The sequence below is a fragment of the Lolium perenne genome, chromosome 3 (genome assembly GCF_019359855.2).
Source record: "Lolium perenne isolate Kyuss_39 chromosome 3, Kyuss_2.0, whole genome shotgun sequence".
Taxonomy (NCBI): domain Eukaryota; kingdom Viridiplantae; phylum Streptophyta; class Magnoliopsida; order Poales; family Poaceae; genus Lolium; species Lolium perenne.
In genome coordinates this window covers 192,415,848-192,436,775 of record NC_067246.2, presented here as the reverse complement: position 1 = coordinate 192,436,775, position 20,928 = coordinate 192,415,848, and positions in this window count along the sequence as shown.

Below are 20,928 nucleotides of genomic sequence, written 5' to 3'. Positions count from 1 at the left end.
TATTGAGAGTGCGCTCACCAAACTCACCGAGTCGCATGAGCAACTTAAAGCTTCTTATCTAAAAGAGCATGACAACTTGCCTTCTCCCATTTCTATTAATAATGATGCTTGTGCTACTAACTCTACTTCTTGTGAAGCATCTATCTTGAAGGAGAATGTTGAGCTAAGGGCTCAACTTAAATTGCTAACTAGCAATTATGGGAAATTGGAAGAAAATCATGGAAAGCTTTCTAGCTCCTATGAGGATCTTCTAGCCTCTCATGATAGGCTAAAGTTAGCTCATGAGGCTATAATATCTAAGGCAACACCTTATGGGCCTCATGTGGGTACTAGCACTACTACTCAAAATGTTATATTGCCATGTGCTAGTCCTAGTAATTCATCCACTCATAATATTGCTAAATCTTGTGATGAATTATCTTCCTTGCCTTGTTGCTCTAACAATGAAGGTTCTACTTCCTCTAGTACTTGTGTTGTTACTAACCATGTAGAGGAAATCAAAGAGCTCAAGGCCCAAGTCTCTTCTTTGAAGAACGACTTGGTAAAGAGTCATGAAGGGAAATGCAAACTTGACAAGATTGTTGAGTGTGCAACAATCCCCCAATGACAAGAGTGGACTTGGATTCAACTCCCACAACAAGAACAAGTCCAAGAACAACAATAAGAAGAAGGGCCAAGTACAAGTCAAAGACCCGGCCAAGATTGTTTGCTTCAAGTGCAAAATTGAAGGGCATCATGTTAGATCTTGCCCTTTGAAGAAGAAGCAAAAAGGGAAGCGGCCTCAAGCTCAAACTCATATTCAACCTCAAGTTGAAGAAATGCCACTTCCCAAGAAGAATCAAGCCAATGCTCCCATTGTGGAGAAATCTAGTGAGAAGGAGAAGAAAAGAACTTGCTACATATGCCATGAGAAGGGCCACATCTCCTCCTTTTGCACTATTGGTACCTCATCCAACTCTATCACCATTGATGATGTTTATTCTCTTCGTAAGGATGAGGGTGGCAATGTGTTTGCCAAATATGTTGGTGCTCAAAGTGGTGTCAAGAAAAGAACCATTTGGGTTGCCAAGCCTATTGTGACTAACCTCTTAGGACCCAACTTAGTTGGGGACCAACAATCCAAAACTTGATCAATAGGTGCTTATTGGAGGGCATTGGAGACTTGGCTACATCATGAAGAATTAAGGGATCTTCATCATTTATATTATATCAAGCCAAGTCTTTTGATTATCTTGCTACAATCATATATCCAATGTTCCTCCTTGTGGTAACATGTTCTCAACTCATTTATATTGAAAGTTACTCGCCCCTTTGCATGCGTTAGTTTTGTTCCTAACATGTGTTTGTATATGTTGTGCTTCCTAATTGTTTTGCTTGAGAAATCAAGTCTATGCATGTTGGGTTGCACACCATGTATTTGTGTTTGTGTTGGAGCCTCTTTGCATCTTGTTGTATCTTATATGGCTCTTATGAGCGATTAATGGACTATCCCATTTTGGGGGAGTGATATTCCTTTGGGAATTTCATGATCCTAACAATGTGTGTACATGAGGAATATCACTTAGAATTGATATTGCAAGATTATCTAGTCTCTATGTGGTATGTCATATTCATGAGAAATTCAAATTCTAATGTCCATTAATATCTCTAGTTGGATCTTATTTGCATCTTGTCAAAATAAATTCCTTATCACATTATGGGGGAGTAATAAGCTTTGTGCATATTACAAGCCTAGAAAATATGAACATTTGAGGTTGTGTCACATAGAATTGATACCGTAAATTATCTCTCTTCTATGTGGCATGTTTGCTTAAACAAGCTCCAATTTTCTTAAATAGCTTCATTGCTAATATCTTTATGGATCTTATTTGTGAAAGTTTTTCTTGGCATGGTTTTTCACAACGTGTCCCTCAATACATTTTTGGAAAACCATGTGCTTCAAGTCATACTATTAATTGCTTTGCATGTTGGTATGAATACTATTAATTGCTTTGCATGTTCGTATGTATACTATTAATTGCCTTGCATGTTGGTATGACTAAATGAAGCTATCAAGAAACTTTCTTTGCATGATGGTTAACTCTTATCTTTTACCATATGCTTTGTTCATTGTAAATATGATCTTATGTATACTTATAAACTACCACCGGGAAATATTTCCTAATACCTCTTGTCCTAGGACAATTGGTAATCAATTATGAGGTAGATATTTATTGATCATATCTACGTTGGCTCTTGTGTTTAAAATTGCCTTATTTATTGCCATGAATTTGTTGTGCTTTGACTCCCATGTGTCTTCCTTGCATCTCATGGATCTATTTTGTCTATTCAAACTTTCTTAGCATTTTTAGTAGATATAGGTAGCGTGATGATCCTAGTTTTGTGCATTTTGTATCCATATTCTAAATCCTAGATAATGCACTAATCTTGGGGGAGCTCTCCTATATTTGTTATAATGCTTAAACTTCTCTTGATCATTATCAAAAATTTGGTTTTTTGGGAGACATAAATTTTCTTTTTGGTACTTTGTGCCATCATAAAAAGTGTCGAGGGTTTGGTTTATTTGTTGGAACGTTGCTCTCTTGGGAGTTGGTTATCTCATTCCTTTGTGCTTAGACTTAATTAGCTTCTTATAATGAGATAAGTCTTTGGAGTCAATCTTGTGTTGATTTGATTGTTTGATATAATTTGGGCAACCATTGTCTCTTGATTTATTTGGTGTTTTGTCCAAATTGTATCTTCCTTTGGTCCTTGAAAGTATTGTGCATGCATATTTAATATATGTACATCTTATGGCATGTGTCACTTTCTTTGATCCAATATATAGGGTAAACTCCATCAAATCCTAATTTGGCTAAGATGTGCATGAAATTCAATTTCATATCTATATGCACATAGAATTGTGGAGTTTGTCCTATATGTTGTAGTGTGTCTAACTACTTCGAACCCAATTAGTTTGGGGACCATTTTGTACTTACCTTTGTGTTAGGTACAATGGATATGCATTGGATGCTTGTCTCACTCTTGGAAAGAAGTGGTGACTCAATGGTAACTTGAGGCAAGCTAGGATGGTCAACGAACACATATCTACTACATCCACACCAATGCTATCTTGGTAACAAGTATGTTATCATGCATTCGTTTCTTGTATCAACCTTATGGTTGCATCTTGGCATGAATCTCTTGATTTGCAAATATTGTGCTTCTTGAAAAAGTTTTTATGAAACCTCTTTATTGTGAATGTGAGTAATTTGAGATGAGTGCATTTGTTGGGAAGTATTTTAAATCATGCTCATGATTCATCCATCCCAACTATGCATATCTAGCAATTTTATTGCATATCAATTCCTCAAGGCTCTCACATGTGCAATATAGATGAAAGTGCAAATTTAGTTACTTCTTTTGGTATCCTCGTTTGTGATACTTGTTGCCTTTCTCAAATGCATCCCAACTATCTTCTATCCCTTGTTGATATTTGTGATGTATTTTAGTTATTTGTGGTTGAAGTTCATGAATGTACAATAAGATAAAATTGAGCATTTGGCTATGTTATTAAGCAAAAATTCTTATTGGTATATTGCCTGACTTCGTCTTGGATATCATATTTTTTTTCTTGCGTATCTATTTTGTGTGTGCATGTTTCTTTGTGGATAAATATCTTTGTGATATTGTCCACTTGGAGAAATTTATACACATAAGAGATGATACATCTCCTTTTGATACCTTATTTATTTTATTGCGTGTTGATTGGTCATGCTAAGCAATATAATTCATTGAAGACTATGATGATGCTCTGTGCTCATCCTTGTAATAGTCTTATAATATGCTTTATCATGCCTTTCACATATCCTCTTGGTTGAGCCCTTTTTATGGTGCCTCTTACTTGTTGCTCAACTATTTGTTTGTTGCAAGTGTTAAGCTTATTTTTCTATCTATGATCTATTGCAAATGTTTGTGTTTCAAATGGTAATGAGGAAGTGAGGATTCCATGTTATGCATATTGTATTCAAATACAACATTTTAATTTATGCATGTACCTTGGGGAGCTTCCTCATTTGATTTAGAGCACTATCTTTTGGTGATCATTAGAGTTTGATTCACTTGGTATTTTTTGTTTTTTGAATGATATTATGGGAGTGATGATTCCATGTTTGTGCACTTTATACTCCAATGCAAATTGTCTAGTTTTGTGCACAAACCTTGGGGAACTTCCTCATATTATTTAGAGCTATCTTCTTGATCTTATCATAATATCTATCTTTCTTTTGGTATCTTCTTTGTGGTTCTTTTGGTTGCTTGCTTCATTTGTTGAAGCTTCTTGACTTTGTTATCTTTTTGCAATCTTTGACCCTATCTATAGTGTGATTCCTTCCGAATATTCGTCATTGGATATGTGCATTTGATTCCACTCAAATTATGAGAAATGCACACGCTATGGAGGAACTCTCACTATATTGACCTTCTAAATTTTTCACCCATTTCGGCAATTGGTGCCAATGGGGGAGAAGTCTGGAGGGTTTAAGGGAATTTGGTTATGTCTTTGCTTTGTGCTTAAGCATGTGCCTTTATTGCATTGCATCTTGTTGCTTTGCATAGTTGAATAGTTAGAGGAAACTCCACTAGGCTTTGAATGCCAATATATGCAATGAAAGTCAAGATCATTCACACACGCATATATTATGGGGGAGTTTGCTCTATATACTCAACTTATTTGCTACTTCAATTCCTTATATAAACCCTCTCAAAGAGATTGTCATCAATTACCAAAATGGGGGAGATTGAAAGTGCATGGAGCCCCCATGTGTGGTTTTGGTAATTAATGACAATCCCTATGGACTAATGTTTGCATTGAGTTATATTTGTAGGAGTTGTCCATAGGCAATTCTTGAACCATATGTTGGCTTCAAGGTTGCAATAAGAAGAATTTGATGAAGGATATCAAGTGTCAAGTATGTCTTGAAGATGAAGATGAAGTGAGCCCTCAAGTTACTTCAATACATCAACATGATGAAGAATGAAGAAATGAAGTGCAAGTTCAAGATGAGCCAACTGTAAGAGTTCATAAGCTTGAAGCTTGCCATGGAGAAATGAAGTGCAAGTTCAAGATGAGCCATCTCGAAGAGATCCTTTGCTTGAGTCTTGCCATCCATATGGTGATCATGGATATGTGAAGATGCGCCGAAGAAGAAGCTCTCCCATGGTGGATTATGGGGGAGCAATTCACATGGTGGTCATGGTTATGTGAAGATGCGTCGAAGAAGAAGCTCTCCCATGGTGGATTATGGGGGAGCAATCCACAAGACTTCGTCAAGCAAGCACAATCAAGAAAGGCGTTCCATCTTGTTGAGGTCAAGATCGTCGTCATCGAGCTCAAGTGGAATGCGCAAGTATAAGGTTTGCTCTTGATAGGGTTTCTTCCTCACCGGTCTCATAGTGTAGTTGGAGACCGGTTTATAGTTTAGTTTCCGTACTATCAAGAGGGCTCTCGAGTGAGTAACTCGATCGTATCGTTCGGAGAGAGCTCAAACCTTTGCATCCTTGCATCATCTTTCTTGGTTGTTATTTGGACCTTATCCATGTGATGTTTTAGAGCTTGTGCTTATTCTCATGACAAGCTCTAGTTCATCGAAAACGGATTTCGCATAGATCACTTGTTGCGTTTTCGAGTTTGGTTCATCATCTTTCTTGGTTTTATTTGGATCTTATCCATGTGATGTTTTAGAGCTTGTGCTTATTCTCATGACAAGCTCTAGTTCATTGAGAATGGTTTTTGCATGGGCAACTTGTTGCATTTTCGAGATTGGAGGTTTTACCGGTATGTCTTTTTTAGATAGGTCAAACCTTTAATCATTTGTTTCTATCCTCCCTTGTGGACTATGATGGTTTCCTGCTTGATCTTGTAGAGCTTGTTCCTAGCTTCAAAACAAGCCCAAGATCATCAAAATCGGAGTCCGGATGCTAAAGTTATGCCCATTTTAGTTTTGGTGTTTCTGCAGTTTTCCCAGGGCCGGATATTCCGGGCCGGATATTTCCAAAATATCCGGCCCCCTCGAAATCGGCTAAGGACTTGAAGAAAAGCAGCTCTGTATAGGGGCCGGACTTTTGGCCGGATATTTGCCATGTTTTGTCCCTGAGGCCGGATTTTCCGGGGGGGGGGGGGCGGATTATCCGGCCCTAACTTAGGCCGGATTATCCGGCCCCCGGAAGCTCCAACGGCTGGATTTTGGAGAGGGGTATTTATACCCCCTTCTTCCTCCTTGGGCTGTTGCTTCTCTTACTCTCTCTCTCCTCCATTGTTGAACTAGAGAAGCTTGCTCTATCTCTCAATCCCTCCATGATTCTTGCCCCCATTTGAGGGAAAAGAGAGAGGAGATCTAGATCTACATTTCTACCAATCAAATCCCTCTCTTTGTGAGTGGAACTCTCTAGATCTTGATCTTGGTGTTCTTTGTGAATTTCCTTTGTTCTTCCTCTCTTATTCCCCAATAGCTTTTGTAGCTTTGTTGGAATTTGAGAGAGAAGGACTTGAGCATATTTGTGGTGTTCTTGCCATTGCATTTGGTGCATCGGTTTGAGTTCTCCACGGTGATTCGTGGAGGTGAAAGCAAGAAAGTTGTTACTCTTGGGTTCTTGGAACCCTAGAAGGATTCTAGGCCTTTGTGGCATCTTTGTGGTGATTCTTGGGGACTCCAATTAAGTTGTGGAGAATCTTCAAGGGCAAGGCCTTTGTGGCATCTTAGTGGTGTTCTTGGGGACTCCAATTAAGTTGTGGAGATTCTTCAAGAGCAAGACCTTTGTGGCAATTTGTTGGGAGCCTCCAATTAAGTTGTGGAGATAGCCCCAAGCTTTGTGCGGGTTCGGTAACCTCCCTAAGGTTACATAGTGGATCGAGGACATCCCTCTTGGTGGGAATTCTCGAGGAGAATACGGTGGCCCTCGTGCATTTGGAGTGACTTGTCCTCCACACCGCTCCAACGGAGAGTAGCACTCGCAAGAGTGTGAACTTCGGACTACATCGTCGTCTCCCGCGTGCCTCGGTTATCTCTATACCCGAGCTCCTTACTTATGCACTTTACCTTGTGATAGCCATCGTGCTTGAAGTTATATATATCTTGCTATCACATACTTGCTTGTATTGCTTAGCATAAGTTGTTGGTGCACATAGGTGAACCATAGTATATAGGCTTTGGGCTTGACAAAGTAAACGCTAGTTTTATTCCGCATTTGTTAAGCCCATCTCGTAAAAGTTTTAAATCGCCTATTCACCCCCCCTCTAGGCGACATCTGTGTCTTTTCAGCAACATCGACCAAAAATCCCCAAAACAAACCTTTGCCAATGTTCATGGAGTCACCGCCATAGATGATTTGAGCTCACTAGACACGAATCCGCCACGCTAGAGGTCTGTGGAGCTAGATCAGGTGAACCTCTTTACAATCTGCTCGTTGACGTTGTCTTCTTTAGGTCTAGTGGCATATGGCTAGCTCTACCACGGTGTTCCTAGCTAGTTCGCCGAACTTCACCTGCTGCTAAGCGGGAGATGGTGGCGGGCTGGCAGCAACATCGTAACAACGCGAACCAATAGTGGTGTGGCACCCCATCGCGTGGAAGATAAACATACGTGGCCGGCAAGCTGCGACAGCGAGGTGCTACGACTGGTGTGGCTGTAGTACGGGTGGTGGCGCTGGCAGTAACGAAAGGGCGGTGCTGGGTCATGAACTCGGGAAGAGAGTCATGTTGGGGGAAAATAGAAGAGGAGACGGAGGAGGACGTACAACGTGTGGAAACAAAGGAAACACTTTTCCAATATTTTTTGGCAAACCCTAAGCTTCAGCCGTCTGATTGCTCAACCGAATCAGCCGGGTGCCTAGCCGTCCATTTTATTTGATCCGACCAGGAATCCTGGCACAACAAACATAAACTATATAGCTATGTGGGTGGAGCTGATACGTCCAATTTGCATCACTATTTTGTATCATAATTTGCTGTTATTCATTGATATATTTCATATTTGGATACAATACTTATGTTATTTCATCTATTTTGCATGTTTCATCATTATTGGAGGATCAAGCACCGGAGCCAGGATTCTGCTGGAAAAAGCACCGTCAGAACGCAATATTTCGGAAGATCAACTGTGGAAGGAAATTATACCAAAAATCCTATTTTTCCAGATGACGAAGGAAGCCAGAAGGGGGAGCTGAGAAGGCCCAAGGTGGGGCCAGACCACAGGCCAGCGCGGCCCATGGCCTGGCCGCGCCACCTTGTGGTGTGGGGGCCCCACAGCCCCTTTCACCTCCTTTTCTTCGCGAAACCCTTCGTCCCGAAGACCTAAGCCACAGAGGGTACCTCACGAAGAGTTACAGCCGCCTCTGCGGGGCGGAGAGCACCAGAGAGAAAAGAGCTCTCCGGTGGGCAGGAATCCGCCGGGGAAATTCCCTCCCGGAGGGGGAAATCGACGCCATCGTCACCGTCATCGAGCTGGACATCATCTCCATCACCATCATCATCATCTCCACCATCATCACCGCCGTCTCCACCGCTGGACACCGTCACCGCTGTAGCAATTTGGGTTTGATCTTGATTGTTTGATACGGGAAACTCTCCCGGTATCTATTCCTACTTGTTGTTGATGCTATTGAGTGAAACCATTGAACCAAGGTTTATGTTCAGATTGTTATTCATCATCATATCACCTCTAATCATGTTCCATATGATGTCTCGTGAGTAGTTCGTTTAGTTCTTGAGGACATGGGTGAAGTCTAAATGTTAGTAGTGAACTATGGTTGAGTAATATTCAATGGTATGATATTTAAGTTGTGGTGTTATTCTTCTAGTGGTGTCATGTGAACATCGACTACATGACACTTCACCATTTATGGGCCTAGGGGAATGCATCTTGTACTCGTTTGCCAATTGCGGGGTTGCCGGAGTGACAGAAACCTAAACCCCCGTTGGTATATCGATGCAGGAGGGATAGCAGGATCTCAGAATTTAAGGCTGTGGTTAGATTTATTCTTAATTACTTTCTTGTAGTTGCGGATGCTTGCAAGGGGTATAATCACAAGTATGTATTAGTCCTAGGAAGGGCGGTACATTAGCATAGGTTCACCCACACAACACTTATCATAACAATGAAGATTATTTAGCCGTATGTAGCGAAAGCACTAGACTAAAATCCCGTGTGTCCTCGAGAACGTTTGGTCATTATAAGTAAACAACCCGGCTTGTCCTTTGTGCTAAAAAGGATTGGGCCACTCGCTGCAATTGTTACTCTCGCACTTTACTTACTCGTACTTTATTCAACCGTTACATCAAAACCCCCTGAATACTTGTCTGTGAGCATTTACAGTGAATCCTTCATCGAAACTGCTTGTCAACACCTTCTGCTCCTCGTTGGGATCGACATTCTTACTTATCGAAAATACTACGATACACCCCCTATACTTGTGGGTCATCAAGACTATTTTCTCGGCGCCGTTGCTTAGGGAGTGAAGCGCTATTGGTAAGTGGAATTGGTAAGGAAAACCTTTCGTTTGTGCTGATTTTATTTCTCGCCTGCTGCTATAAGTCATTATGGAGAGATCTTCTCTTCAATTTCTATTTGGGAAATCTACTACTACTGCAACGGTAGTGGATGAGGCGCCAGTGAGGAAGTGATACCTTATAAAATACCTATGAAAATTATTGAACGTGTTATGGATAACCGCTATGAAGGGGATGGAACTGTCCACCCTGGAGATCATTTATTGTTCTTACAAGAATTATGCGGTTTATTCAAGTGTGCAGGTATTGCTATGGATGAAGTGAGGAAGAAACTATTATCTATATCGCTGTCTGGTAAGGCGGCGCATTGGTATAAATTACTGGATAATGGGGATTCTCTTGAATGGAATGATATTGTGCCCCGGTTTTATTCTAAGTTCTATCCTCCAAGTGAAATTCACAAGGATCGGAATCGTATATATAATTTTCGGCCTCATGATGGAGAGAGTATTGCCCAAGCTTGGGGGAGATTGAAGTCTTTAATGCTCAAATGCCCCATTCATGAGCTTCCTGGTAATGTTATTATTGATAATTTCTATGCAAGACTTTCTTTTCAAGACAAGACCTTGCTGGATACTTCTTGTTCTGGATCATTTACACGCAACAAAGAAGAGTTTAAAAGGGACCTTCTTGATCGGATCCAAGAAAATACTGAAGGTTGGGAGAACGACAAGGATAGAGAATCAGGTATAATTTATGATTATAAATGCATTGAAGCTTTTATGGATACTGATAAATTTCGTAATATGAGTGCTACATATGGTCTTGATTCTCAAGTTGCTGCAAATCTTTATAAAGCTTTTGCCTCTCATTATGAATTGCCAAAGAAGAATTTTGATAAGTATCATGAACCGTATAAAGATAAAATTGATTCATCTATTAATAAATGCGTTGTAGTTGAAACTGCTGATCATGTTATTCCTGAAGCTTATATTGAAAAACTCCTTTCCCTGCTAAAATGAAGGAGTACTCTGTTATAAATAGTGCGGTTCATAAAAGTGAAAAGAAACCTGTAGAACACGAAGAACAAATAAAAGTTGAACCTGTTGTTGCAATAGTTAAAGATCTTGTGACTGAAAATGTGGAGGATGGCCATATTATTTTCTGTGAAGATGCTTCTAATATTGTTTCACATCCTAATAAACCCAAACAAGTTAGTGTTCCTATGCTATCTGTTAGAATTGGTGATCATTGCTATTATGGATTATGTGATATTGGTGCAAGTGTTAGTGCTATTCCTTATGAGCTTTACACGGAGATTATGCACGAAATTGATTCTTGTGAACTTGAAGATATTGATGTGGTTATTCAGCTGGCTAATAGAGAAACTATTTCTCCAATTGGTATTGTTCGAGATGTGGAAGTTTTATGCAGTAAGATTAAATATCCTACGACTTTTTGGTACTTGGTTCTCATTGCTAGTGATTATTGTCCTATCATTTTTGGTAGACCTTTTCTAAATACTTGTGGAGCTATTATAGACTGCAAGAAAGAGAAAATTTTGACTAAATTTGCTGGTGAATCTTATGAGTTTAACTTCTCTAAATTTACCAAAACTCCTTATAAAGCTGATTTGCCTAATAATGATTTTAAAATGGAACAAAGTGTGCATCTATTGTTCTTGTTCCTAATAATCCTTTGCAACAACATTTGGAGAATAAGCGAGAGTGAAGTTTTTAGGAAAGAAAGAGATGAGCTTGAGGAAATTTTTCTCCGCCAACCTATTCTCAAGCATGATTTACCGGTGGAAGATTTGGGTACAACACCGCCACCAAAGGAAGATCCTGTTTTTGAATTAAAGTCTTTGCCTGATAATCTTAAATATGCTCATATTGATGATAAGAAAATATATCCTGTTATTATTAGTTCTAAGCTTTCAGAGATTGAGGAAGAAAGGTTATTGGAAATATTGAAGAAACACCGAGGAGCTATTGGCTACACTCTTGATGATTTGAAGGGGATTTCTCCTTCTATTTGCCAACAAGCTATTAATATGGAAGATGATGCAAAGCCTGTTGTTGAACATCAGCGTCGTCTAATTCCGAAGATGAAGGAAGTGGTAAGGAATGAGGTATTAAGACTTCTTGAAGCTGGTATTATATATCCTATTGCTGATAGTAGATGGGTTAGTCCTGTGCATTGCGTTCCCAAGAAAGGAGGAATGATCACAGTTGTGCCTAATGATAATGATGAGCTCATCCCTCAAAGAGTAGTTGTAGGTTATAGAATGTGCATTGATTTTCGAAAAGTTAATAAAGTTACTAAGAAAGATCATTACCCTTTACCATTTATTGATCAAATGCTAGAAAGATTGTCTAAAAATACTCATTTTTGCTTTCTTGATGGTTATTCTGGGTTTTCACAAATTGCTGTTAAAACTAAAGATCAAGAGAAAACCACTTTTACTTGTCCCTATGGAACTTATGCTTATAGGCGCATGCCTTTTGGTTTATGTAATGCTCCTGCTACTTTTCAAAGATGCATGTCTGCTATTTTTCATAGTTTTTGCGAGAGTATTGTAGAGGTATTCATGGATGATTTTTCCGTCTATGGGAATTCTTTTGATAGTTGCTTGCGAAACCTTGATAAAGTTTTGCAGAGATGTGAAGAAACTAACCTTGTTCTTAATTGGGAGAAATGCCACTTTATGGTTAATGAAGGAATTGTATTGGGACATAAAATTTCTGAGAAAGGTATTGAAGTTGATAGAGCTAAAGTTGAAGCAATTGAGAAGATGCCCTATCCGAGGGATGTTAAAGGTATTCATAGTGTTCTTGGTCATGCTGGGTTTTATAGGAGATTTATTAAAGATTTCTCCAAGATTTCAAAGCCTCTTACTAATCTTCTTCAAAAAGATGTACCTTTTGTTTTTGATGATGATTGTAAGGAAGCTTTTGAAACTCTAAAGAAAGCCTTAACAACTGCTCCTGTAGTTGAACCTCCGGATTGGAATTTGCCTTTTGAAATTATGTGTGATGCTAGTGATTTTGCTGTAGGCGCTGTTCTTGGACAGCGAGTAGATAAAAAACTGAATGTTATTCATTATGCTAGTAAAACTCTTGATGCTGCTCAAAGAAATTATGCTACAACTGAAAAAGAATTATTAGCTGTAGTCTTTGCTTGCGATAAATTTAGATCTTATATTGTTGATTCAAAATTTACGATTCATACTGATCATGCTGCAATTAGATACCTTATGACAAAGAAAGATGCTAAGCCGAGGCTTATTAGATGGGTGCTTCTTTTGCAAGAATTCGATTTACATATTGTAGATAGGAAAGGTGCTGATAATCCGGTTGCTGATAATTTGTCTAGATTGGAAAATATTGCTTATGATCCTGTTCCTGTTAATGATAGTTTTCCAAATGAACAATTGGCTGTAATAAAGGTGAGCTCGCGAGACAGTCCTTGGTATGCTGATTATGCTAACTTTATTGTTTCCAAGTACTTGCCTCCAACCTTTTCAGCTCAGCAAAGGAGGAAATTCTTTTATGACTTGAGGCACTATTTCTGGGATGACCCACACTTATATAAAGAAGGAGTAGATGGTATTATGTGAAGATGCGTTCCCGAATATGAACAACAGGAGATATTGAGTAAATGCCATGGTAGTGCTTATGGAGGACATCACGCCGGAGAAAGAACCGCGCAAAAGGTTCTACAATCAGGTTTTTATTGGCCAACTCTCTTCAAGGATGCGAGAAAGTTTATTTTATCTTGTGATGAATGCCAAAGGGTTGGTAATATCTCCAGACGTAATGAAATGCCTATGAATTATACTCTTGTTATTGAACCGTTTGATTGTTGGGGATTTGACTTCATGGGACCTTTTCCCTCTTCAGAAGGTAACACTCATATACTTGTTGCTGTTGATTATGTTACTAAATGGGTGGAAGCAATACCTACAAAAAGTGCTGATGGTGAGACCTCTTTAAGAATGCTTTTAGATATTATTTTTCCTAGATTTGGAGTGCCTAGATATATTATGACTGATGGAGGTTCTCATTTTATTCATGGAGGTTTTAGAAAAACTCTTGCTAGGTATGGTATTAATCATAGAATTGCTTCCGCTTATCATCCTCAAACTAGTGGGCAAGTAGAATTATCAAATAGAGAGATTAAATCTATCTTGCAAAAGACTGTTAATAAAACTAGAAAGAATTGGGCTAGTAAATTGAAGGATGCACTATGGGCTTATAGAACTGCTTATAAAAATCCCATGGGAATGTCACCTTATAAAATGGTTTATGGGAAAGCTTGTCATTTACCTTTAGAACTAGAGCACAAAGCTTATTGGGCTGTTAGAGAATTAAATAAAGATCCTAAACTTGCCGGTAATAAGAGGTTGTTGCAATTGAGTTCTCTAGATGAATGGAGAAGTGAAGCTTATGAAAATGCTAAACTCTTTAAAGAGAAAGTTAAAAAATGGCATGATAGAAGGATTATCAAAAGAGAATTTAATATTGGGGATAAAGTCCTATTGTATCGGTCTCGTCTCGCATTCTTTGCAGTGGAAATTACTCTCGAAATGGGAAGGACCATATGTTGTCGAGGAGGTGTATCGTTCAGAGCAATCAAAATTAGCTCTCTCCAAGGCAATGCTACGCAAGTGGTGAATGGACAAAGACTCAAGCATTATATCTCGGTGATTCTTATAATGTTGATGTTGATATTATTCAAGTGGAAACACCGGAGGCTTTCATCAAAGGGCAAATTGACAAACGCCAGAACTCGACTTTGAATAGGTAACAGTACTGGTAATGAAAAGTACGCAATTTACTTTCCGAACAATATTTTTGCTATTTTTGGAAAATATGAAAAATTACGAGTTCGAAACGGAGTGGAAAGGACGCACGAGGGCGTGCCACCATAGGCCGGCGCGGCCTGACCTGGGCCCGCGCCGACCTATGGTCTGGCCGCCTCGTCGCCCCTTTCCGACTCTGGTTCGATCTGGTACTTTCCTTTTGTCGTGAAATTTTTTGCTATATAATCCCCCGGACCCCTGGAGGCCCGTATATCGTTTTCTCGATGTGTTTTGTTTCGAGCTGTTTCTGCCAGATCTGTTTTGGTCTAGAAGCACCATGGCCTCCAACAACAAGGGCAAGGGGCTTTCGGAGGAAGAAGTGAAGAGGGTGCCATCAAGACAAGAGCAGCAAGCCGTTGGGAGCAAGCAAATCTTGGTGGGATCTGTTGACACTCGACGTTCTTTTTCTCATAACTTGCAGGGACCTTTACCACCCGCTCTTAGCCTCGACTCCTTCCCTGTGTTGGAAGAAGCTCTACGAACTACCGATGAGTTTTGTGATCAATATCGGGCTCTAAGAAGAGAAGTGGAGATACTCCAGGAGGAGAATTGCCGTCTCCGAAGAATGCTGGAATACCACTCGATTCACATCACATGGTCATCATCGCCAACTTCAGATAACAATGAATCTCTTCGAGTCTTAGTGCAGAATTGCCAAGCTGAGAAACTGAAGCTGAAGGAGATCTGTAAGAAGCGCGGGAGGAGTTCATCACCATCATCGCCAAAGGAGTAATTCATCATCGGTATTGGCATCCCCTTGGTTTGTTCCAAGCTTGGGGGAGTGCCGCGGTATCACATCATCACTACCTTTTACTTTTTATTGTCAAGTAGTGTCATATCATGAGTAGGGAAGTTATCATATAAGATGGGTTGCAGTTTGGAAGTATCTCTCCTTTAGTTGGTTATCTATGTATCCCTTGGTGTGAGTTATCGTTATGGAATATTAATGAGAAGTCTTATCATTTACATATTGCACATCTTATTTTAGTTTGCAATCTCTATTATATGATTTATCTTGTCATTAGTATTGGTATCACTTTGGGAGCATTGAATAAATCTATTTGGTTTTGGCAAACTTAGCATTGGTCAATAGCAACAACACTTTGAGGTTTAAGTAGAAAAGAGAAATACATGTAGTTGTTTCATTGTCTTTCTTTCTTGTTAGCTCATAGCTTATTATTCTGAAGTTAAAATTGTTTGTTCTTACAAGGAAGATGCATGATTGTTTCTATCACATGTATATTTGTTTGTTTCCCTCAACTCTTATGCTTGCTAATTAACCTTGCTAGCCAAAAACCTGTACTGAGAGGGAATACTTCTCGTGCATCCAAATCTTAACCCAAACCTATGTCATTTGTGTCCACCATACCTACCTACTACATGGTATTTTCTGCCATTCCAAGTAAATATTTCATGTGCTACCTTTAAACAATTCAAAACTTGTTATCTCTTATTTGTGTCAATGTTTCATAGCTCATGAGGAAGTATGTGGTGTTTTATCTTTCAATCTTGTTGGGCAACATTCACCAATGGACTAGTGGCTTCATCCGCTTATCCAATAATTTTGCAAAAAGAGCTGGCAATGGGATTCCCAGTCCCAAATTAATTAAACTAAATAGACACTCCTCCATGGTATGTGATTGATGGACGGCACCCGAAGGATTCGGTTAGCCATGGCTTGTGTAAGCAAAGGTTGGGGGGAGTGTCATCATCATAATAAAACTAAAATAAAAAGGCACTCCTTCATGGTATGAGATTGTTGGCAGGCACCCGAGGATTCGGTTAGCCATGGTTTGTGAAAGAAAGGTTGGAAGGAGTGCCACATAAAATGAAAATAATATGGGAGCCGCTCTTTGAAGGTTGTCTGGCAAGGGGGTTAGAGTACCTGCTACCAGTCGTTGACAACAACAGACACCTCTCAAAATGTTACTTTTATTCTCTTTATATGATTTCAAAAATGAAAAAGCTCTAGCACATGATTTAATCCCTGCTTCCCTCTGCGAAGGGCCTGTCTTTTACTTTATGTTGAGTCAGTAAACCTGTTTCCCTCCATCTCAAGCAAGCATTTGAGTAGTTGTGATCAAACCATTATATTGTGATTTGCTTCATCATGTCTTTTACTTTTCCTTGTTTAGTTCAAGTTTTATCTGAATGAATATAGCTTTGCAAGTTATCAATGATTATGAGGAGACCATTATGATTGAGTATGCAAGTTGTGCCTTATAAACTTTAACATGAGAGCGCTGCTCAATGAGATAAATATAATCTGTTAATTGTTCTCTGACCAAGAACGAAGTTTGCCATCACCAACTATGATTTCTTATGCACCTTTATTTATGATTACCTTATACTTGTTTCAAGTTGAGTTATATGAGGAAGTTGTTTACTATAATGTCTTGTGTGAATGAATATGATGCTTCTTGTCCGTATTTTATTTATCGACTCTTCACTCCATAAACATGTGGTCCTGTTTACCGAGTTCAGTTTCGCTTGGGGACAAGCGAAGTCTAAGCTTGGGGGGAGTTGATACGTCCAATTTGCATCACTATTTTGTATCATAATTTGCTGTTATTCATTGATATATTTCATATTTGGATACAATACTTATGTTATTTCATCTATTTTGCATGTTTCATCATTATTGGAGGATCAAGCACCGGAGCCAGGATTCTGCTGGAAAAAGCACCGTCAGAACGCAATATTTCGGAAGATCAACTGTGGAAGGAAATTATACCAAAAATCCTATTTTTCCAGATGACGAAGGAAGCCAGAAGGGGGGAGCTGAGAAGGCCCAAGGTGGGGCCGGACCACCAGCCGGCGCGGCCCATGGCCTGGCCGCGCCACCTTGTGGTGTGGGGGCCCCACAGCCCCTTTCGCCTCCTTTTCTTCGCGAAACCCTTCGTCCCGAAGACCTAAGCCACAGAGGGTACCTCACGAAGAGTTACAGCCGCCTCTGCGGGGCGGAGAGCACCAGAGAGAAAAGAGCTCTCCGGCGGGCAGGAATCCGCCGGGGAAATTCCCTCCCGGAGGGGGAAATCGACGCCATCGTCACCGTCATCGAGCTGGACATCATCTCCATCACCATCATCATCATCTCCACCATCATCACCGCCGTCTCCACCGCTGGACACCGTCACCGCTGTAGCAATTTGGGTTTGATCTTGATTGTTTGATACGGGAAACTCTCCCGGTATCTATTCCTACTTGTTGTTGATGCTATTGAGTGAAACCATTGAACCAAGGTTTATGTTCAGATTGTTATTCATCATCATATCACCTCTGATCATGTTCCATATGATGTCTCGTGAGTAGTTCGTTTAGTTCTTGAGGACATGGGTGAAGTCTAAATGTTAGTAGTGAACTATGGTTGAGTAATATTCAATGGTATGATATTTAAGTTGTGGTGTTATTCTTCTAGTGGTGTCATGTGAACGTCGACTACATGACACTTCACCATTTATGGGCCTAGGGGAATGCATCTTGTACTCGTTTGCCAATTGCGGGGTTGCCGGAGTGACAGAAACCTAAACCCCCGTTGGTATATCGATGCAGGAGGGATAGCAGGATCTCGTAATTTAAGGCTGTGGTTAGATTTATTCTTAATTACTTTCTTGTAGTTGCGGATGCTTGCAAGGGGTATAATCACAAGTATGTATTAGTCCTAGGAAGGGCGGTACATTAGCATAGGTTCACCCACACAACACTTATCATAACAATGAAGATTATTTAGCCGTATGTAGCGAAAGCACTAGACTAAAATCCCGTGTGTCCTCGAGAACGTTTGGTCATTATAAGTAAACAACCCGGCTTGTCCTTTGTGCTAAAAAGGATTGGGCCACTCGCTGCAATTGTTACTCTTGCACTTTACTTACTCGTACTTTATTCAACCGTTACATCAAAACCCCCTGAATACTTGTCTGTGAGCATTTACAGTGAATCCTTCATCGAAACTGCTTGTCAACACCTTCTGCTCCTCGTTGGGATCGACATTCTTACTTATCGAAAATACTACGATACACCCCCTATACTTGTGGGTCATCAGGAGCCCACACCAAAAGCCCACCAAAATCATGTTGTATGTTTTGCGATTCCGTGTAGCTGCATGCCTTATCTAAATATCATCTCTGATATTAAGTTGTTAGCGAGTCTTGATAGAGTTTGTAGCATGTAACATTTTAGACACTCCCATGTAACATTTTTCTTCGCTATTGTATATAGCTTGAAAAAAATTCCAGCTATGTAGCAAGAGACAACAACAAATGCAACAAATCTCGAAATTGGTTGTAGCAGGATACTAAACAATGTGCACCCAAAAATCAATGCATCCAATATATTTATCTACGTATCCAACAATAATGAAAGACATACGTAGCATTTTTAGACCATGCGCAACTGTGCAGAGTTCGGCCCGGTGACCGTCGAGGCGGCGGGAACCGTTGGTGGTGGGGGCGAAGGAGGCGGGGGATGTGAAAGAGGCGAGGAGGCCATGAGCGTTAGCTAATGGGACAGTCGCGTGTGTCAGTGAGGGAGTCAAGTGTGGAGACAGAGCGTGCGTGACTGGTGACTAGAAGTGGAGATAGAGGGGCGAGAAAACGCGGCGTCTCCGCGCTTCTCCACGTGTACAACTGTTGCACGCCCGCGTGTAAAATAGGACCATACCTAGACAGGCAATGAGTAGGCCTTCCTCCTAAACCTATCACAAAGGTGCTTTGAGAATCGATTGGATCACAACAACGAGTAGACCTCATGCGCATCAAACATGTGTTTTTGTTGGCATGCAAAGGGGCAAAGGGCGGCTACCAAACGCGCCCTGAATGACATGCGGGTGGGCCGGTGGCCTGCTTCGGGTGGACTGCGAGGCGATTTACACAAAAATAACCCTTTGTTGCAACTATAGCACAGACTGGCCCTCCAGGCAAACTATTTCACCCATCTAACCCTTTTGTGTGGCGCCCCTCTCATGGGAGCCACACATGCCCGAGTGGCGCCCGTGCCTTTGGCGCCACTCTCCCAGCAGACGTGGCGCCCTCGACGCTGAGCTGGTGCGCCGATCCGACGTGGCAGGATGTGTGGCGCCGCTCCCATCGGCGCCACACATGCACTTGTAATTGCCCAAAACATACTGTAAGACAAATCGTCTGGGACTTAGCCGTTTTGGCGAGGCTCTATGTGTGGCGCCGACGCCACGAGCGCCACACATCCACTTAAGTGTGGCGCCCGCGCCCGCCCCCAGCCCGACCATCCTTCTTCTTTCTTTCTCTCCTCTCTGCTTCTCCAACTGCCGCCGCCGGCCGCCTCTCCTCCGCTCCCCACCAAATCCTCCACGGATTGGACAGATCTGGCCGGCCAGATCCATCCCCATACAATCCTCAAGGTGTTCCCCTTCGTTGCCCTTCGATCCATCCAAGATTTGTTCCGATTTAATTCGATTTAGACATGGAACCTAGATTGGAAATGTTGGTTGTTGAATCTATATTGATGTGTATGTGTTGAAATTTATAGCCTCATTGTATGCATGTGTTTGAACCATAGATTTGTTGGAACCATAGATGTTAAATTTTACATGCATGCATGTATGTATGTATGTATGTATGTATGTATGTATGTATGTATGTATGTATGTATGTATGTATGTGTTGAAACCCTAGATTTGTGGAAACCCTAGACATCAAATTTCATGAATGTGTATGTGTAGAAACCCTAGATATGTATGTGTCCATATTCTTATGCAAATGCATTCAAATGTGTTACATATGCCTATTATTTGTGATGGAATAACTCATATTTGTTAGGAATGGCTCATAATATGGTTTTTTATCCCTAGATATGTATGTATATGTATGTATGTGATGTATGTGTGATGGCTTATTTGGATATATTCTCATGTATGTGTTGCTCATATTTGTTAGGAATGGCTCATAATATGGCGTATTTGTGTAAACATGTAGGATGGTGTGGCTCCTAGATCAAGAGTATGACAGGGATCACCGGGCTTTTCATATGACGGAGAAGAGAACGGATCTTCACCCTTTGAAGATTCGTTACCATGGCACAGTGGATATAGCGTATGACGAGAGGTACACGGAGTTCATCGAGCCTACCGGTCTTCTCCCGTTCATATCGCTTGTAAGCCGTGGGGGGCCGAACATGAACGCCGCGGCACTCACCGCCCTTGTCGACCGGTGGAGGCCGGAGACGCACACCTTCCACTTGAGGGCCGGCGAGATGACCCCTACTCTTCAGGATGTTTCCATGATCCTTGGACTTCCTATTCAGGGCGAGCCACTGTGTATGAACACAGCTTCTAATGGGTGGCGCCGACAGATGGAGGACCTTATTGGCCCTCAGTGGCAAGACACGGACCAGACGCTTCATAGGTAAACTTCTGGAATCATGCAATGGAAGATTCTTGATTGAAGAGGTAGAATCTAACTTCTTGATTCTTGCAGGCTTGATAGGCAGCGGCAGAGGAAGATCACAAATTGGCATGTCCATCATAGCGGCCACGTCACAGCGTTCCAACACTGTTTGGAAGCGATACGGAATGCTGGCCCTGTGGAGATTGTGCCTCACGACTTGA